The sequence below is a fragment of the Eleginops maclovinus genome, chromosome 9 (assembly GCF_036324505.1).
Source record: "Eleginops maclovinus isolate JMC-PN-2008 ecotype Puerto Natales chromosome 9, JC_Emac_rtc_rv5, whole genome shotgun sequence".
NCBI classification, from domain to species: Eukaryota; Metazoa; Chordata; class Actinopteri; order Perciformes; family Eleginopidae; genus Eleginops; species Eleginops maclovinus.
The window spans coordinates 10,993,770-11,013,704 of NC_086357.1; positions in this window are offsets into that span (position 1 = coordinate 10,993,770).

The following is a 19,935-nucleotide window of genomic DNA, read 5'->3' on the forward strand; positions in this document are numbered from 1 at the left end:
GAACTGTTAATGGTTTGACTACCAGAAAATAGAGAAAGCTGTCTCACTTTCTTTTATTGTATTCTATAAACTACTGACAATTTTTCTCTGTGTTGGAATTCAACAGACACTGGAATGGCTGCCAGTAAATATGAGATACAGATTTAAGAAAAAGTTGGAGTGGTCTCTTAATTTTTTCATGGGCTGTATACCCTTTACATTAACCTAAATTATATCCCACAGTCTTATCAATGCTTGTATATTACATAAACGCTTGCATTAACCCTAACCCTAATCACTGTAGTGAATGACAAACTCGAACAAACAACATGTTAACTGCACAACAAAATTCAGTTTCTTGCTATTATATTGTTATTTAAGTTAAGCTTTTAAAACTGTGAATTGTGACCAACCAAGCAAAGCAATCACCAAAAATCTGCATCATAAACATACATTTCCTTTTTAAAAAAAAAATGAATATTAGACCGGAATATTCTGGTTTCCGCGCCTCAGTCAGGAAATGTCCTCAAGACTCGTACAGTATTGTATTATAATTGTTATTAAAAATATATATGAAAAGAAGTTTCATAAATGTGCTTTTGCAACTCAAGAGATGCATGTATAGAAGGACAATGTAGACTAGAAATCCCTCCATTCATGTTTCCCTTTCTTTTTTTCTTCTGCTCTCTAAAAGAGCAGAGCATGTGCTGACCTGCATTTCTTACATCCACAACAACCGTACAAATGAACACTTTAAGAATAACGCTTTCATTGACTTCCCACTCCTACAATGCTAAATGTAAATGTTCTGCGCATCCAAACAAGCTCAAATCTTTTCAGCTGAGTGTTTTCATTCCTGCTCTCCCTTCTCCTGAAAGGTAAAACTTTTTTTTTTGCCAGCGTTCCCAATTTTTTGGACACAGTACAAACTGCTGACTTTCATTTTGTTAGTGTGTGTGTGTGTGTGTGTGTGTGTGTGTGTGTGTGTGTGTGTTGTGATGAATATGACCGAGCACACACAGAAATAGGACTTGTTAACAGCGGGAATAGTTTTCATTTGGAGGGGACTTTTCATTAGAATTCCTCCAAAATCTAAACCTTTTTGGGAGCTTAAGTGACTAAATCTGGCAGCAACATAGTCGACGGCAATTATTCACATCCTAACTTTCTTTAGCGACTCCGGCCCCTCCCTGCCGGTTTTTCTTTGCTGTTTCTCACCAATCCCACCCTCCCAAGTGGGACAAACATTTCCCTAATGAGGGGGTCGGTTCGGAAATTTGTGGGGAGTGGAGCGTGGATGTGACCCCTGGCATAGTTGGACACTTATTATTCATGGGACGGGGCCCTGTTTGTGTGAACACTTGCTGTAATCCTAGTCCATCCTGGACAATATATTCATGTTAAGGTGTTTTGTTGCCTGGATGCCGGAGTGCTACTCAGCTGTTTGTTTTTTTTGAGTCGTTTGAACCTGTTTTTGAGTGTGTATGTGTGTGTGTGTTTGTCTGCTGATTTGGGGAGGCCCAGTTTCTAAAGCGGCTCTGTCTCTCTCTCTGACTGAAGCACATTGTTCCAGATCAAGGGATGGGAATGGGGACTTTGGCAGCAGGGGTACGATGAACACACACACTCATAATGTGTAGACACACACATACAGTTCCAACAAGCAAGCAACTCATCGTGACACAACCCGACATCTATTAATAGTATGCGTCGGGACGGTCAGCAGCAGACAGTCCACAAGTTTGAAGAAAACACAGATTTTCTGTCTCACACATTCTTTGCTAGCTCCACAATGTGTTTTAGCTCAAGAGCACTTCTTTTTGATTCAGAACAAGATTCAGCTGTATTGAATCATAAGAGTTTTTAAATGAAACACAATGAGAAATAGTTATAAGTTCATTGTTAACCTTGAAAAACAGTAGTTGAGAATTTGTTCAAACTGGTCAAGAATTACCTTTCAATCTCAGCTTTTAAGCAAACAAAGACAACTTTTAACCAGAATACCATTCAGAGACAGCAGACAGTCAGTCAAGGCTAATGCTGCATTCAGGTTCTCCTTGGATGGTCCCATTTCATCGTGTTAAGAAGTCATTCTTCCAACTTCGGTGTATTCATGAACCTTGAGAGGTGCTAGTAGAGAAGATGTGTTGTATTTAATGTTCAGAGTATTTCCATACTCCTCCCTGTGTGTGCCACTGCTTGGCTAGCGACCATTAATAGAGTTTGAACAAACCCCTAAGTCATAAAAATGAACTGAATTCCATGTTGAAAACTTTTAATTAAATTTCAACAATTGTATGCCTCAGTTTATAATTTACACATTGCATTACACCTTACAGATCACAGTGTATCTATAAAAAACATTTAGTGACTGTTATCTAGAACTGAACCATATAGCATTTGAATTTTTCATCAAAACAACTTGTAAATGTGTAGTAATACTGACACACCACTATACAAACTAAATTGAGGCTATTAAGAAAGAAGGTTAAGTTGTTGCCCTGCCTTTTAAATAACATGTGCACATACAAAATACATAAATATTGTGGCAGTGCTTGGACAATAGGGTTCCACCAAACCAGACTCTTTTGTACCCAAGCTCAGACTGACATTTTTTTGCACGTTTACATTTTTAAACTTTGCAAAGTCATCCTGTGGGCCGGTTTTGGTCCACGGGCTGTATGTTTGACTCCGCTGGCTTATATCCTTACCTGATAAACATTGTGCTGTTATTTGATAATGAACTGAATTTTCTGAAATTGCCATGTTGCTTTGGGCACCACCACGATATCAGGACTTGAATACATGATTTAAGGCACCAGAAGTCGTTTTAGTTGCTCTATAAGGAGTTTAAAACCAAACCACATCCATTAGCCCAGGTGCCAAGACTCGCCATCTGAAAAGCAGTAAAGGGTGGAGTTGGGTTCTGAGTGAGTGAGTGAGCGAGTGAGCGAGTGAGCGAGTGAGCGAGTGAGTGAGTGTATCTATGGGACGGTGTAGTAGCTTTGGCCTACCACCTCGTCAGAAGGTTGAGAACGGGTCAGCTGTGGGTGGCCTGAGTAAAGGTCAGCTGGCTTAGCAAGCAACCAGGAGGTCTCTGTGGGTGGGTGTGGGTGTGTGGGTGTGCGCGTAAGTGCGTGTCTGGTGTGTGTCTGTGTGTGTGTGTGATCAGACTGTTCTCTATGCGTGTGTACATGTGTATGTGTCAGACGTTGAGACAGTGCTTCCTTTCTCCTCCTGAAGCTGCAGTGGCTTCTGGGTAAGGGCTGACTCAACTGTGTTCCAGACATCATTGTATAACACACACACACACACACACACACACACACACACACACTTCCCTTCCAGTAAACCTTCTCTCACAACTACCACGACCACCACCATGGCAGAACCTTCAGTTACCATGACAATTCCTCTGTGTTTTAATGGCAGCCCCGCTGACCTATGACATCATCAGGGGAAGTGACAGTTGATTGGTGCTTCGGTAACCATGACGCATGATGAGGCAGGGCTGCCGTTAACGAGTATGGGCAGGCCTATGTCAGTAACCGTGGGAATGACAAAGTAAACAGGAAACACTGGAAATGAAAGGTAGAAGAAGAACAGCCATTAACCAGAAACGTGAAGTCATTTACGACACAATAGACCGTGATACACACAGATAATCGTTTAAAACATTAAAGCGATTCTTACATAGCTAATTGGTTTATTCTATTTCAATCAGCGCTAATTAGATTCATATTGAAATGTTTATAAGCTAAGCATTACAGTCCTTGAACAGCAGCTCAAAAAATTGCTGGCCTAAATGATAACTGCGTTAGAGTGGATGGTTTTATGGGTAGTGTGTAAATATTTTTTATAATTGGTCTAGCTTTATGATACAGCAGCTTCATACACACGGGAAACATAAGTATGTTCCTCTCAAGCACCTAGGAAAGGATCCAATGAATACATGGATGAATACATTTCAGGTTCAGGTTCTTTATTTTTACCTGTAGATAGATTTAGTTTGTAGATAAAAAGAGAAGGGATCCTTCCTGACACACTAAATAAAACAAACACAGGCAACAGACACATGTCTAATAAAAGTACACCCTGCTCCGTCAAATTAAAAACATTTAAAAAGAAAGGAGCACTAGAACAAACATGGGCATTCAAAATTCATAAATAAATAAATAGGCATCTGTGTGACACTCCTTTCTTGCAGTCTGGATTAATTTAGTTTGATCACAATAGCAGCTGAACTTTGTTCCGTTCAAGGAGTTCACATTTAGTTTTTATCAGTGATAGGTTTTAGTTTCAAGGTTTCAAGGTTTCAAGGTTTCAAGGTTTTATTTGTCATATGCACAGCAGATACAGCGTATATGTTGGCAATGAAAATCTTATGTCGCGTGCTCCTCCAACAACTCCACATACATGGTGCAAATAAGATAAATAAAATAGTGCAAAAAGAGAGAAGAATATTTACAATAACAACAATAAAGATTTGAGGATGTGAAATATATACATATTTGGAATACATTGAGAGTATTTAAACACTTTACACTGTTGAATGAGGAGGTATGGGCAGATGCATATATTCTGTTAGAGACAACGAAGCCATCCGAAACAAGCTTTGTGTTCAAATGCAATGACGGCAATGGGTTTGACTTGCGTTAGGTCAACGTTACGTTAAGATAACAAGAATTACTTTATTCATCCCACACTGGGAAATGTTTGTGTTGCAGCAGCATAATACAATACAAGGCATAGAAAATAATTTGAAATAAAAAGAAGAAATAAACAATGCTAAAGTGTTGGCATCTCAAAGAAATATAGAAATAAAAATAAACTGGCATTAGAGAAAAGATACATGTGTATGTATATATATATGTGTATATATTTATGTGTATATATATATATGTGTGTATATATATGTGTATATATATGTATGTATATATATATACATATATATGTGTATATATATGTATGTATATATATATATATATATATATACATATATATGTATATATATATATATATATATATATATATATACAGTTGACTGTGAAGATAAATAATCTATAAACTGTCAGACAAGTAAACACTATTGAAATTAACAAAATATAAAGCAGGATATTATATACATAATAGTGCAATAAATGGAATATTAAATAAAATATAAATGTGCAATGCAAAGTGTAAAAAGTGAATGTTATGTTCGAGTTAACAAGAGAGGCTATGGAACTGGGAGTTGCCTGCCAACCAGAGGTGAGTTGTAGTTCAGTTTTATGGCAGTAGGCAGGAATGTTCTCTGTCCTTGTGACAACGGAGCTGAAGCAGTCTGTTGGAGAAGGAGCTAAAAGTAAAGCTTAAAAACGTTGGGAGAAAAAAACGTTTCTTGACAGAAGTGTGCACAGATTACAGGCACAACAGTGGGGACTGTCATTGTTATCTTCATCACCATCGTTTTTATGTCCCCCGTCTTCCCCTGATCGATGTGGCTGAGCCTTCTCTCTCCGAGTCTGTTTACTGTCTCTGCCTGGCCATGTTGACGGCAAAGGGAGACAGTGGCGTGCTGGCAGGTGCATGCCACCAAATTACCATCCACACATGTACACTCACACACACCTACACACACAAACACACACAAAGCAGGCCTCTCCTGTGCTGAGAAGGCTGCCATTATCATATCAAAGCGTCTCTCACAGAGATGTGGCAGTGCTTCAATTTAAGCAATTAATGCAGAGAGCGACTCTGTCACACAGCCCAGCTCCCACCCCCCCCCATCCCTCACCCTCCATCCCCCCAAACACAAACACACACACACACACACACACACACACACACACACACACATACACAGAGCAAGAACCAAGGATCCATATTCTCAAGGCCATCGTGATGTTTTTCTCTCTCGCTAACACCCCCCCCCCCTGCTTTCTGGCTTTGAAATGGAACAGCTCTTATTCACACTTTATTCCAGGTTTATCCTCCTGAAATAAAACATGTTTGCTAAAGTGTGCTACATTTAAGACTTTGCTATTATGTATTAATGTAGAACTCCTCACTTTGACACTGCGGGCTGTAAATGTGTTTTCATCAACTTGAATAACCTAAACACAGTTTGGTTTCTGCAATAACGATAGAATAAGGTTAAAGGAGGAAGACAACCCTAAACCTGGCGATGTATACAAATAAGTTGTTTTCTAAGGACTGCATATGTTTGCATGACAATGACCTGACACTGGGAAACTATCCCTGTGTCGACAGAGTAAAGGGTTAAAAGGAAATCTCATCACTGTAGTGTCCTTATAGCCAAAGTTATTAAATCTAGCCTAAAACTGGAAAATATATAAATGAATAAAGCTACATACATTTATATTTTTAGAAAATTCAACAACACTGGCTTCCTAGTGAAAAATGGATCAGCCATTGGGGCAGCCCTCAGACCTTGGGCGGATTGAAATGCAGGGAGGAGCAATGTGTGTATAACTCTCAATCAAACTATTAGTGTATTTATTGCTTCACAGTTTAACAACAAGCTCTAAAGTAGAATATTTATGCTCTAGGGCTTTCCCCGGGCGCTGCACGATAGCTGCCCACTGCTCCTAGTACTAGGATGGGTTAAATGCAGAGGACTAATTTCACTGTGTGCTGCTGTGCATGTATGTGACAAATAAAGAGGGTTTCATCCTCCGATTCTATCTATCTATTCTATCTATCTATCTAGGTATTGGTGCTCTGATATCTTTTCTGTCGACCAAAATAACAAAGATCTATCAAGAATTCTCCACTAAATTATAATTAAAAAAGCAAGTGAACCCCCACAAGAGTTTTGGGAAAAAGTTTCCTCCACCACAGTAGTAACAACCTATAGAGCCTATGGGGAATATTTCCCTTCATATTGTGGGTAGCGAAAGAAGTAAACAAAGTAAACCATTTTTTAAGACAAGGCCCAGCCAGCCCTAATCCGAAGTGCTAACACTCAATCATTGATCTGCTGAATTAAAAAGGCACTGAATGAAAGTTATTGCGTTATATCTTTACCTGGCTATTATAATTAAAGTAAGTCATTTCTTCTACCAGCATGTTGAATTGTTTAACTTCTTTTGTTTTTAACTTACTTTATTCCTTTTTTTTGTTGCAAGTATAGTAGAGCAGCAGGACTTATTGTAAGGGGATCCATCTTTCAAAGCATACTTCGTCGTGTCATAATCATGCAGCAGTTTTGACGATCATTTTTCTTTCCACATGATTTCCAGGAATCAGCTTTATTTTATTTTTCCAGTTGTACCCCAAAATCCTGACATCCCATCGAGGCTACATGCAGGCCGGTAGAACTTCCGCCATGCTTTAGCTCTAAACACTCTCAGGAGGAACCTCTTCTAGCCAATCAGTCAGCTTTTAAACCTGAGTGTCCACCAATCAGGACACTCATTGTACCTTATCCTCCTGGTTAGGAGAAATTGGATTCTTCCATTTAAGCTTTTCACCAAAATCTCTCCATCATTCATGGCCCTCTTCCTTTTTTTGTTGTTGAGGAGAGACACTTTATTAGACACAGCTGTTCCACTGAAGGCCTGGATTCCCTGCCAAGAGCCTTCTTCCCTCTCCGCTGGTCTGCGTCTCTCTCTCTCTGTCAGGTGGGATGTAAAGGGATGAATAGGCAGTGATGGGGAGCAGTGATGGGAGGCTGTTTGCTCTGGAAGCCTTGGCTGGCTCCAAGCCCTGGTTCTCTGTGCATCAAGCCCGCTGAAGAGCCATGATTTTTACCTTGTAGTCTAAGATCACGGTCAGCTTCAGTACTCCAAAACGGTAGCCATTGAAATACAATTTTTGCGATTGGACAGAGTTAAAAACAGCCAACAGGTACATCTGCTTCAACCTGGTGCTATTTGTTGTCCTTGACTCATTCCTCTACATTTTAGGAAAATTATCGAAACAGAAATGGCTGTTTCTTTTCTGACGAACTTTGGGTTTCATCAGGTCTCACTTTTATTTGTTTGTTGTTGTCCTCTCACTCAAAATGGCTCTCACTGCTCATGCTTCTAAACCCCTACTGCAAAGAAATCAGATAACGGTAACATATTGATCAGACATGAATAATAGCTCACTTTAATACAAATAATTTATAATCTTTTAATACTGTTGTGGTGTAACTTCAGTAAAGTTTAGTTCTATATCTTGTCTGTAAACATGATTATATATTTGAGCTTTGTTTTAAACAGCAAAAGTGTTTGTTTAAGTTGTCTTTATACTCATTATATGTATAATTATTACATATAGCTGTGTATAATTAAAGCACAATAGGGGCCTGATAATATACAACACCTTCTGACATGAAATTATCACATCTGTCAGTCACCAGAGCAGGTTTGAGGGTATTGTTTGTGGTTTTATTAATACACCCAATAATTATCATCAGCCGACACATCTCAAAATGTGCAAACACATCAGTAAATGCTTATTAGGTTGACTAACGTATGGGTATTTCCAGTTGCTTTTAGCTTTAAAGGTCTCCTATTATGCAAAATGCACTTTTTGCTGTCTTTTATACATAAATATGTGTCCCCGGTGTGTAAGGAGACCCACAAAGTGTCAGAAAATACAACCCTCTCTCTTTTCCTCCTTACCCACATCTCTAAAAACGGGGGTACAATAGAGCTGATCCAGATTTGCTTCGGTTATTTCGTCATAATGTGGGCTGGCTTAGGAGACCTTTAAAGTATGATAACATACATTACACTAATTGCACAAAACTGAACTAAAAACATATGTCTGAGATTAAATGAAAAATGTCAGATTTTTTTGAGTTTTTAAGGTAAAATTATGAAAATAAATACAGAATTTGATGTCAACTGTTGTACCTTGCAGTAGTTGTATGTTAAATAAACCTGAAAAATAAGGGATAATGGAAGGATTGGTATGGATGTGATAACTCTTACAGAGCTATCAGCCCCTAAAACACTCGACTTGACCTTTCTGACCCCGCCAACCACGCTGCCTCTTTTATTTTTCCGACCATTAAAATAATTATTTCCCCCCCTCTATCTCTGTCTCCCTCTCATCTTGACCTGTCTCTCTCTTTCCGCCTGTATCTCTCTATAAGTCCCTGTCTGTTTGAAACAGCTGCTGGATGTTTGTGACAGGCGGTGCGATAACGCTGACAGGCTGCAGACGGTTATCAGGAAGGGCGGCGGCGAGAGGCTCCGCCTGGCAAAATTGAAAATTGCAAATGAAAATCCTGCTCAGCGCGATTTTAAATTCATCAGCCATTATGTCAGATGACCTTTTGGGTGCGTCGGGCTCCGCTGATAAAACGACAACACTCGGCTCTGATCCAATTTTAACACTGTCCCCATCCTCAGTCACTCCCCCGCCCCCTCTTCCTCTCCGTCACTGTTCGACCCGGTGCCGGTGAAAATGATAGGCTTTCAGGAGAGCCTCCATTGTCCTGTAGATGAAGAGGTTTTGTCAGGAGGAGATGGCCCCTCTCTATTTGTGTGTGTGTGTGTGTGTGTGTGTGTGTGTGTGTGTGTGTGTGTGTGTGTGTGTGTGTGTGTGTGTGTGTGTGTGTGTGTGTGTGTGTGTGTGTGTGTGTGTGTGTGTGTGTGTGTGTGTGTGTGTGTGTAGGAAGTGTGAGAGTGTGGGGGCACCGAGCATGGCCTGGCCTGGCCTCGTCCTTGTCCCGCTGTTGTTGTCCAATCACAGCGAGGATCAGAGGCCAGGAACCTGCTAGCATTTAGAAATACAGCCGGGGCTAGGGGAGCACAGAAAGAGGTGTAAGGGGATAATAAACACCAAGAGTAGATGTCACTCCAAATGGCTTTTCATGGGTGGGTCAGTGTGTGCCAATAGTGACTGACGTGTGTGTGTGTGTGTGTGTGTGAGGAAAAACGGCTGATCCTCTCCGTCTATCAGAAGCTCTATCAGTCTGTAATTGAATTCTCTCCCATTGTTGTTGTCTTTGTCTCTGGGGACAGGATGGTCAGTTTTTTTTCATCAGGTGGTAATGCACCGTATCACCCTTCAAACCTTACAGATACACTATTTAAAAAAAGAAGCATATTGTTATTTTATCCAACATGGTTTTCTGTGTTGGCAGTCATGTGACCTAAAAATCCAACGCTTCATGCTGACATATGATAGCTGCCATGATGGTCTGTTGATGATTCGTCAGATTTAACACGTGAAAGTAGCATAACATCTGCAGTTGTAGGAGCAGTGGTAGAGAGAAGGCCTCTTGGCTGTTCTTTATAGGCAAATAGTGGCTATTAATCAGAAATCTGCTGTAAAGGGGCATATTATTTTACAGTTATCCTTTTTTTTGTATCTCATGCCAGACTTACCCCTTTTGAAATCATGTCCTTTGCTGCAGTTTAAACGTTCCCCAACCACTCTCCTACGCCAACAATGTTAAACATGGTAAGAGCTGAAAAAAATGCTCCAAAAAGTTCTTGGACATGTTGATTAAAGAGGCCCTATTATTGCTCATTTTCAGGTTCACATTCCTATTTTGTGACTAGTGACATATTTCCATGCTTTAATGTTCAAAAAGATCTTTATTTTTCTCATACTGCCTGTGCTGCACCACCTCTTTTCACCCTCCGTCTGAAACCAGAACCCAGTCTGCTCTGATTGGTTGGCTGGCTGGCTCTGTTGTGATTGGTCAATCGCTTACAGATGTCACTCCCCTTAGCGGTAGCCAATAGCGAAGTGATGTCACTATGTTGTGGAAGTAAACAAAGGATTCCAATGGAGGCATAACAGGCACGGCGGAGTGTGTGGGAGAGAACTGGGGGGAACTTTTGCCTTTGCAGACCATTTACATGAACAAAAATCTATATAACACACTACAGCAAAAGGGGGAACCCAAAAAACACATAATTAAAGCCATGTCTGCATCAAATCTCTTACTTATTGCTAAATCTTTACAAAAACCCAAATTGTGTTCAGATAAATGGTTCTTTATACACATTGAGAAGTGTGTGTGTGTTCATACAAAGTGTCAGCCAGCAGCTAATCACATGCATGTGATGTGTTGGCTCTTTCTCTGCTAACAAGTGTGTGTGTGTGTGTGTGTGTGTGTGTGTGTGTGTGTGTGTGTGTGTGTGTGTGTGTGTGTGTGTGTGTGTGTGTGTGTGTGTGTGTGTGTGTGTGTGTGTGTGTGTGTGTGTGTGTGTGTGTGTGTGTGTGTGTGTGTGTGCGCGCCAGCTGTCCCAGGTGTGCGTTATTAATCAGTTATCAGGGCAGTTTATTTGCTGGGTGACAAGTTGCAATTTCCCCCCTGATTCAAGTCCTCTTTGTCAGGTGGGAATTACACTGAGAGCATATGACAAAACACTTCACCTCTGCTTCGTTCCCTCACTTCTCCTCTCTCCCTCGACATATTGCAACAGCTCTCTTTTAAATCCCCTCATCCCCCTCTCCCCCATATCTCTCTTTCTTCATTTTTCTCTTCTATATTTATTTTACCTCCCATCAACAAAATCATCCTCAGCTCTTGGAGTAAAAAAAAAGGCGGACTGTATAATTAATCACACAGCTTGGTCTAATTAGAGATGAATACACGTTCCTCTTGTCACAGGCACACACACACCTCAGCTTCTCCGGGCCGTAATAGCAGTTGATGCTGTATTAACGGCAAACGGTGCAATCCCCGCAAGAACCCCCCCCCTCCTGCCTTGATGAATCTGATGAATGTGGCAATAATTAGTGAAGACAGATGAGAGGTAAATTACCACTGACAATACGAGGCTGTCCTGTCTGCCTCGAGACAGACAGAGAGGGACAGAGAGAGGGAGAAAGGGGGAGGATCAGACAGTAAGGGACACACAAAGTAGTGGTGGTTTCATGCAAATTATTATTTTCATGCAAATTATGGAGCATTGATTTAGCTTAATGGAAACCTTAATGGATTTCCTCAACATCGAAAAAAAAGTGTCGTTTTTTTCGCCAGATACAAAGAGATTATGCAATAAGGTAACACACTGACCTCATTAAACCTGCATGCTATTGGAGGTAAAAAGGAAATGTATGGACCACCAAACTACCAGTAATTTTCTTATTGAACTTGACAGTATTTGCTTTAACCAAACAAACTTTTTTCCATTTTTTCTCATCCCAAAAGTGTCCTAAATTCTCCTGCTAGTTGGATGAAAACAGAGACACAGACAGGTAAGAGTAACAGCAGCAGAGCCTCAGGACTAATTACTGTTCTATGCCAGCGGAGAAAGGAAGGATGATGAGGGAGAAGTGCGAGAAAGAGATGGAGGGAGGGGGGTGGAGATGGTAATTGTTTTCGTCAGAGGCAGTGGGGAGCTATCAGGGTAATAAAGTTAATTAGCAGAACAAACAAGGAGAGAGAGAGAGAGAGAGAGGGATGGAGAGAGAAGGAAGGACAGAGCGATCATTTTGATGATGATAAACGGCAGCAGATCTGACACCCAAAGAAAACAGGGAAATCAATTATTTCTATTTACTCCCTCCGGTGGGGAAAAAACACAAGAATCAGTGTAGGGCTCAGCTGAATGGAACCCAAACTCCTCCTACTCTCTTACAAGACCTCATTTTACCCACAATACCCTGGGTGTGTGTGAACAGCTTTTCCTTGTCATATTTGTTTTTTATCAAACATTTAGAATTGTCAGAATTAAAGCGATAGATGCATCTGTGTTTGTTTTATAACCCTGAGTTCAAACAAAGACTGTTCCTCTGGTTGCATGTTGGGATGTAAACCTCATGTTCTGTTACTTTTTATACATTTGGTTTGGATTTTGGCTGTCAAAATGACTAAGATTACTTAAAATCGTCCCATTTCCATTCACTTACCATCCTGAGACTTTCAGATGAATTGAGAAGTAATATGGCATTTTTGCAGGCACAGAGTCACTGTTTTGCTGGTAAAATTATTAAATAAATCAAAATGTAGACCTCATTGTGGCACTGGAAGAGAATAAAGCTTCAATAAAGCTTTATTTATATAGAGCTTTATTTATATAGCACTTTTCTAACTCAAAGTGCTTTACAGAAATGCATACATCACAAGTTAAAAACAAACAAGAACAGATGTTTAAGACCAATTCAGATACATGCAGGATAGATTATATTCAACTTTATTGTCATTGTGCAAAGTACAGGTACAAGCCAATGAAATGCAGTTAGCATCCAACCAGAAGTGCAGCAAAGATGTACTATAATATATACAGAGAGAAAATAAATTACTATATACATATGTTATACCAGTAAGTATTTAGGGATATATGCCATATCTACAGATTGTATATAGACAGTATAAACAATGCAGAATGAATAGTGCAATAAAATGTTCATTATTTACAGTAACAGTGCAGTGGTGAGTGCAATGATGTGATATGGGTTATATGTGTAAACAGCAACAGTAAACAGTGTAAACAGTATAAGCAGTGTAAACACTTTAAGCAATATGTGCAGATGGTTATGTGTACAGTATCATATGAGCAGTGAAGTTATTCAGTCAATGGAGATATGAATGGTGCAATTAACAAGTTATTCATGTAAGAAACAGTACAGTAGTGAGTGCAATGATGGTAATGGAGTGAAGGAGTGGAGTTCAACAGGGGCACAGCCTCATGAAAGAAGCTTTTTCTCAGCCTATTAGTGCGGGAGCGGAGGGTTTTGTAATGCCTATCGGATGGTATGTTGCATAGCAACAAAGTATAACATTTTAACAGATTTAGAGATACATTCTAGCAAAGGTATGGTCATATAGTAATAAACAATAACATTTTTAAAAGACCAACTTAAAAGGAGTGTTGCTATTCAAACTGTAATATATAACATAAATAATACAAATTAAAACCCTTTAAGACCAATAAAACAATATAAAAGTAGGTAAATAATAAAGACTAAAAGACCATTTAAAAGGAATGTGTCGCTAAGTCAGGTGATCATAACATAAATTAGGATTCATCCTCTTGGAGCTATATTTACCAAATTATTGGTGTCTTCATTCATTGAGAATTGAAAAAAAAGTCATTCTCAGATTTCGAAGTTGAATTGATCCAAGTTATGTGCTAATTTACTTCAATTAGTTACTGGTCTTGGATCCGCTTGGATTATACCAAGCGTAAAATGCTTGAAGGCTAGATAAAGACTTCCGAAAATCTTTAATACTAATCATTTTCAACAGGTAAACAAACCAAATCCTTGCATTATTGAATCTTGTGGATTTCAATATATCTCACCATGGCACCAAACAGTATCTGACAGGCCATCACCACGGTGACAAGCCAGGTAATGGAACCTGTGTCCCTGACATGACATGTACGAAAAACACTTCATTAGTCGTGTGTGTGCGTGTGTGTGTGTGTGTGTGTGTGTGTGTGTGTGTGTGTGTGTGTGTGTGTGTGTGTGTGTGTGTGTGTGTGTGTGTGTGTGTGTGTGTGTGTGTGTGTGTGTGTGTGTGTGTGTGTGTGAGAAAAGGAACAGCGCTCTGCAGTGCTAGCATGCTTTTTCTGTCATGTCTCATTTCCAAGAAGCTGTAATTCTGTAATTGTACAAGGCATGAGTTAGTGTGTGTGTGTATCAGTGTGTGTGTGTGTGTGTGTGTGTGTAGTATTAGCTGTGAGTTATTCCCTGTCGTTCTACCTTGAACATGTTGCAATGAAACACAAAGTTATTGTTGGACAAAGACAACAGCTTACCCCACTGTTTATTTGATACAGGGCAATGGAGAAGCTTATTTGTTCTTCTGAATTTGTGTTTCCCTTATGGCTGATCACCCAAAACAAAATGGTTGTTAATGCACACTCACGTCCAGTAATATAATCCATGTTTAGGGAATATTTAAAGGTTTGTACTTCAGTGGTTTTTACATATTTGCTACCATCATGCCAAGGTGTGCTCTGAATGGGTCCAACATGGCAGGAAACATGAGTGACTAGACAAAAAGTGTAAACAATTACCAAGATTGCCTAAACCAACCATTTATTTTGAGGTAAAACCAAAGAGTTAAACCATGAGTGCACACAACGTAGTCTGTGGTGGTTGAGCATGTTGGTTTACTCTACCAAATAAGTTTGGCTAATATTTTTTCCTTTTATTATTGACAGGACACTGAATTGTTTTGTCCCAGTGGTACATGCTTCATGTATGTCTTAATTTAACCCCCAAATATATTTAAATTGCACTTTGTAACATTTTGTTTTCATCTCAGCCAAGAATGATTTTAATTGTACAATTTTTCAAGATTTTTTCTATTTTTATTTTTTATTTTGTGATGGATGGAAACACATATTGTTGACCTGCATGTTAAAGTACAAACCTTTCCTTCTTTGGTGGAATAGAGCTTTAAAGAACCTGAAGGGCTAAAATACAGCAGTCAATATTATAAATGCTTGAGATACAAATACAAACAATCCATTGAGCTCAGTGTGTAAGGCTCAGAATAATATAAAAATATAGAAACAAGAAGGTTTCCAAGGAAGCTCACCTCCTTTTGGATTGGAAAATAAGTTAAAACTCTTGATATACTGCTTGATTGACAAGTGATCTTCAAAAGTATAGTGCAGAGACATGGCAGCTTAGCTTAGCATTACTGTGACTTCACAAGTCCTCCTGGTGACCACAGCGGGTCCATAAAATACCATTTCTTATCAGGGCTGTTTCCTTTTTGGGAAAACAGTCACAAATAAAAGGCCTTCCTCCTTGCGAGTGTGTTTCAGGGAAATGTATGTTTAATATATATATATTGTCAGTTTGGGTTTGTTTGGTTTGGGTTGCCAGGATGTCTGGTCTGGGTGCGTTTGATTTGGTTGTTAGGCAGTGCTTTTCGACTGATGTGCTGTTAGAGACCATCACCTGGGACATGTGATAGCTTATCAAAGTCTGAGCAGCCCTTCTGGCATATACACACACACACCCCACACACACATATACCTTTTTTTCCCTACTACTAGAAGAGTGTGAGTTTTTGTGTGTCTTTGTGCTCTTGTGTGTAACTCTAGTCGTCAAGGGAACCCTGGTTGGAAGGACAGTTTGACGCCTCGCTTGGCATCATGGGAGACGGCTGTCACCTGACGATGCTGCCGCTACGGAGATAACCTTCAGGGTGACAGCCGAGACAAAGACACACACACACACACACACACACACACACACACACACACACACACACACACACACACACACACACACACTCAGAAGAATGTATACAGGCAAACACACACACACACACACACACACACACACACACACACACACACACACACACACACACACACACACACACACACACATATACAAGCATGACCGCTCAAACACACTCCACAGACTTCACCCGCTGAGCTAAACACGGTGAGACTGATGCTAATTAGTGCTAATCAATACGTTGATTGATAGTTGTTGATTGAAAGAAATTGTCCGACCGACAACAAAGAGGGGTCAGAACTCCCAGGATGCTTTGCAATCGTCTGATAATCAAACAACCTGTCACATTTCCATCAATGGAAACAGTGTATCTAATGATAATCTCATTGAGAAGCCCAACAGTTTATTTCGTGGACACATTCTGTTTTCCTGGGAAGCTGGCAGCGACAAAAACCTACATGGCAGGTGTTGTGGTGTCAGCATGTTTTGGCCTGGCTGTCGGCACTGCACTCTTCCAGTGTTTCCTTCTTGTGGGCCAGTACAGACCACATGTTGTTCTATCAGTCGGATGTAATGGCATTTGTAGGAACAGTGGTGGTATTTTCAACCCTCAACCTGCCAGGATATATCTGAAGTGAAAGACTATACATCACATTGTAGAGAGCGCAGTTTAATCACAGCAGTTTGACTTATTTTCAGCTTGGAAGTTTCATCATCGGACAAGATCACAACCTATTAATTGTACAGTATTCAATTACAGTATATTTTTACTATGCAAGCCTGCTACTGTATATTGCACTTCTTAAAATCTGGTTATTTACAAGCTACTTTGTAGAAGATCATCATATCAAGTTTTAGACAATTAAATACCTATTTTGTTTCTCTAACACTGAGCCAGCCTACCTGCCCAAACTAGGGTTATGGATTCATGGCTGGTGCATGGTACTGGCCTTTGAACAACCATGTCTCTTATAAAATTATGATTACATACGGCTTATGTACTTGATTTCTTAAACTCAGGTCAACTGTGACTTAAATAATCTTTCTCCGAACTTAATCAAGCTCTGTTAGCTGCTCATGTTTTCTCATGACGGTTTAAAGGGATTGTGTTATGATATTTTCCTTCTTTGTCTCAAGCTTTGGTTATGTTTCTTCTTTTCCCGTCATGTCGACAGGTTATCATTTAAATGTTTTTGTTCTAAACTTGGATAATTTCACCGTTTTAAAAAATTTCGGACAGAGCCAATTGATACAGAGGGAGCGCTCTAACTAGTAGCTTTTCTTTCTAAAGTACCCGTTACCATGAGGGAGAGACTTGGGCTGTTTCACGGAAACTGAAAGTTGACTTTCCTCAATCCCTAGCCTGTTTTAAACCTGGATGTATTGCATGTTTACACATAAATCAAATATCTGTATCTTCAAATCCACATTTCACCCTGGTCATTAAAAAATAACATTGGCTTGACGCCAGTAGATTAGCGTCTGTAAGGGTTGATAAAACCTTTTAAAGGGATGTTAAAGTTTTACAAGGTGCTAATGTCAGTGATTTATGCAGCGTTAATCTTAACAGTAAAGGTAGTTTGATTTTTAAATGTGTTATTCTTTAGCAAACAGACACACACTGTGCGAAAACAGGCCTGAGGGCTAGCGGTAGCCCTTGCAGGGGTTTAGGAAGCCCCGTCGCTTTCCTGGGTGCTGCACTGTCATGTAGATGAGACCCAATGATCATCTCCTGAATTCACCCTTTGTTTTAAATTCCCGCCCTGTATGTGCGTGTGTGTGTGTGTGAGAGAGAGGAGATTTGGTGAGTGTGTGTGATGCATGTGTGTGTAAGTAAGTACGTAATTCAGTAAGTAGGTAAGTATCCCTTCCAGCATTTCCTGTCTTATGGGGCTCAGGCGGTGTTAGCCGGGGTTAGCTGCGGCTTTAGCACCTGCTGTCACTGCTGCAGTCCCACTCGGTTGTCCAGTAACAACGACTTTAGCTCGGACATGAGGATTACTGCTAGTAATGTGTGTTAAGAGCATTAGCTCGGGACTGGGTGGGTAATAGATTGTCAGAAAGTATCAAACAATAACCAGGAACTTCCGTTAATTGAATGAAGTTGGTAGCGCCAAAAAAAAGCCGGAAACGTTTGCTAAATAAATCCTGTGTGTCGAGGGAAGTTTGAAGGTTCAGTTCGAGCCAGAGAAACAGCTGAGGAAAGTACTTTATGAGCTCATTTAAAATCTAATCTAGAAAATGGACTTTGCAGTGACTTTTTTTCTCTTTAAAACACAACGAACAAGTCATGAAAATTATATTTGTTTCTACTGTAAGCACTCACTGAACACAGAGATCAAAAGGAAGTTCTACACTTTGAAGGATCACGCTCAAAACACATGGAACTTTTATTTGGCTTTGCATGACCACATAAGAAGCATATTAGTTGTGTTATCTGTGGCATTGAACAGGAATCTGCCAATGTTAAACTTGTGTGTATGTGTGTATATGCATCACCTTGATTTACCAACACTGAATTCAACCCTGACCCAATATTCTATTGAAAAAATATTTCATTAATACCAAATCTAACCACCAATCCGATTGGAGAATTTCATTTTCAAAAATATGCACTCCAAGTAGGATGTTATTAGCAAAAGGGCACAAGCAAGCCTCTCAGAATGTGGAGACTGGGTTAATACATTTATTTTCTAGCATTATTTCACATTCTATTTCTAATTAGGCGAGGTAGCAGACTACTTTGTTTGGTGTTAAGACCTGAAAGTGTTGATTTAGCAGATTAATTATCACACTTAATCCAGCCAGAGTATTTATAAACAAATGTCAATATATATCCAATGTATTTGCCTTTATAACCTTGTCCTTTTTGACTCTAAGGAAGACACAGTTATATGGAAATAAGGTTTTGTTTCCAATGTTAAAGACAACATATCAATCCCTCTGCCTCTTTTGGCTTTGGAACTCCATGCTCTATCAGACTGATATGAGGACTAATCATTTGAGCAAATAACTTATTTAATTTCAAGATCAAATATCATTTTAAATTTAAATCATCCATCAATGCTTCAAGCTGCCAAGCTTTGGAATTTGTTCTATGATACATTGATGACTGAAGAAATACTTTGCTTCGTGTTGCAAAGGTCCAACACGCTATTTTAGGAAACAAAGAGGTATAATAAAAAAAATGTAAGGAATAAAGTTTCCTTCCTCTTTCAGGAATGGCGTATTTTTGTCAACCGTGTTTCCTTGAAATTAGGTATATACTGTATATACAAAAAGGGACATCATGATCCAGGTTACATTCATTTCATTCATGTTAAGTTGATTTAAAGCATGAAACAGTGTGTTCAGCATTTAGCGGACACCATTTATGTATCTAAATAGCTATCACTGTAAAAACAGTATTTCATTTAATCTTACTGTAAAATATGTATCTTCATTCAGTTCTTCTTTATATCATATTCTATTTACTTGTATATAGACTTCTGCTTGCACTATTTTAATTTTTTTAATTATATTTATCTTGTTTTATTTTAGAATGTAATTTTCATTGCCATTCCCACACTGTAGCTAATGTGCACATGACATCAAAACGTTTGAGTCTTGAAAACCGCAATCTCTTTCGTCCACAGTGCTTTAGCATCCCAACGCTATCACACCCAGGACTCAGAATGCAAACCCTGGCCTTTCAAAGTCCCGATCTTTGATGCCCCTGCCCCACACCACCCCCACTACCTTCCTCTGGATTTGGTTTGGTAAGAAAATACTTCCTTTAATGGACAAACTTTGTAACGAAACATGCACAGGCAGTGATTCAAGTTTTAAAAAAAAACCACAGACATA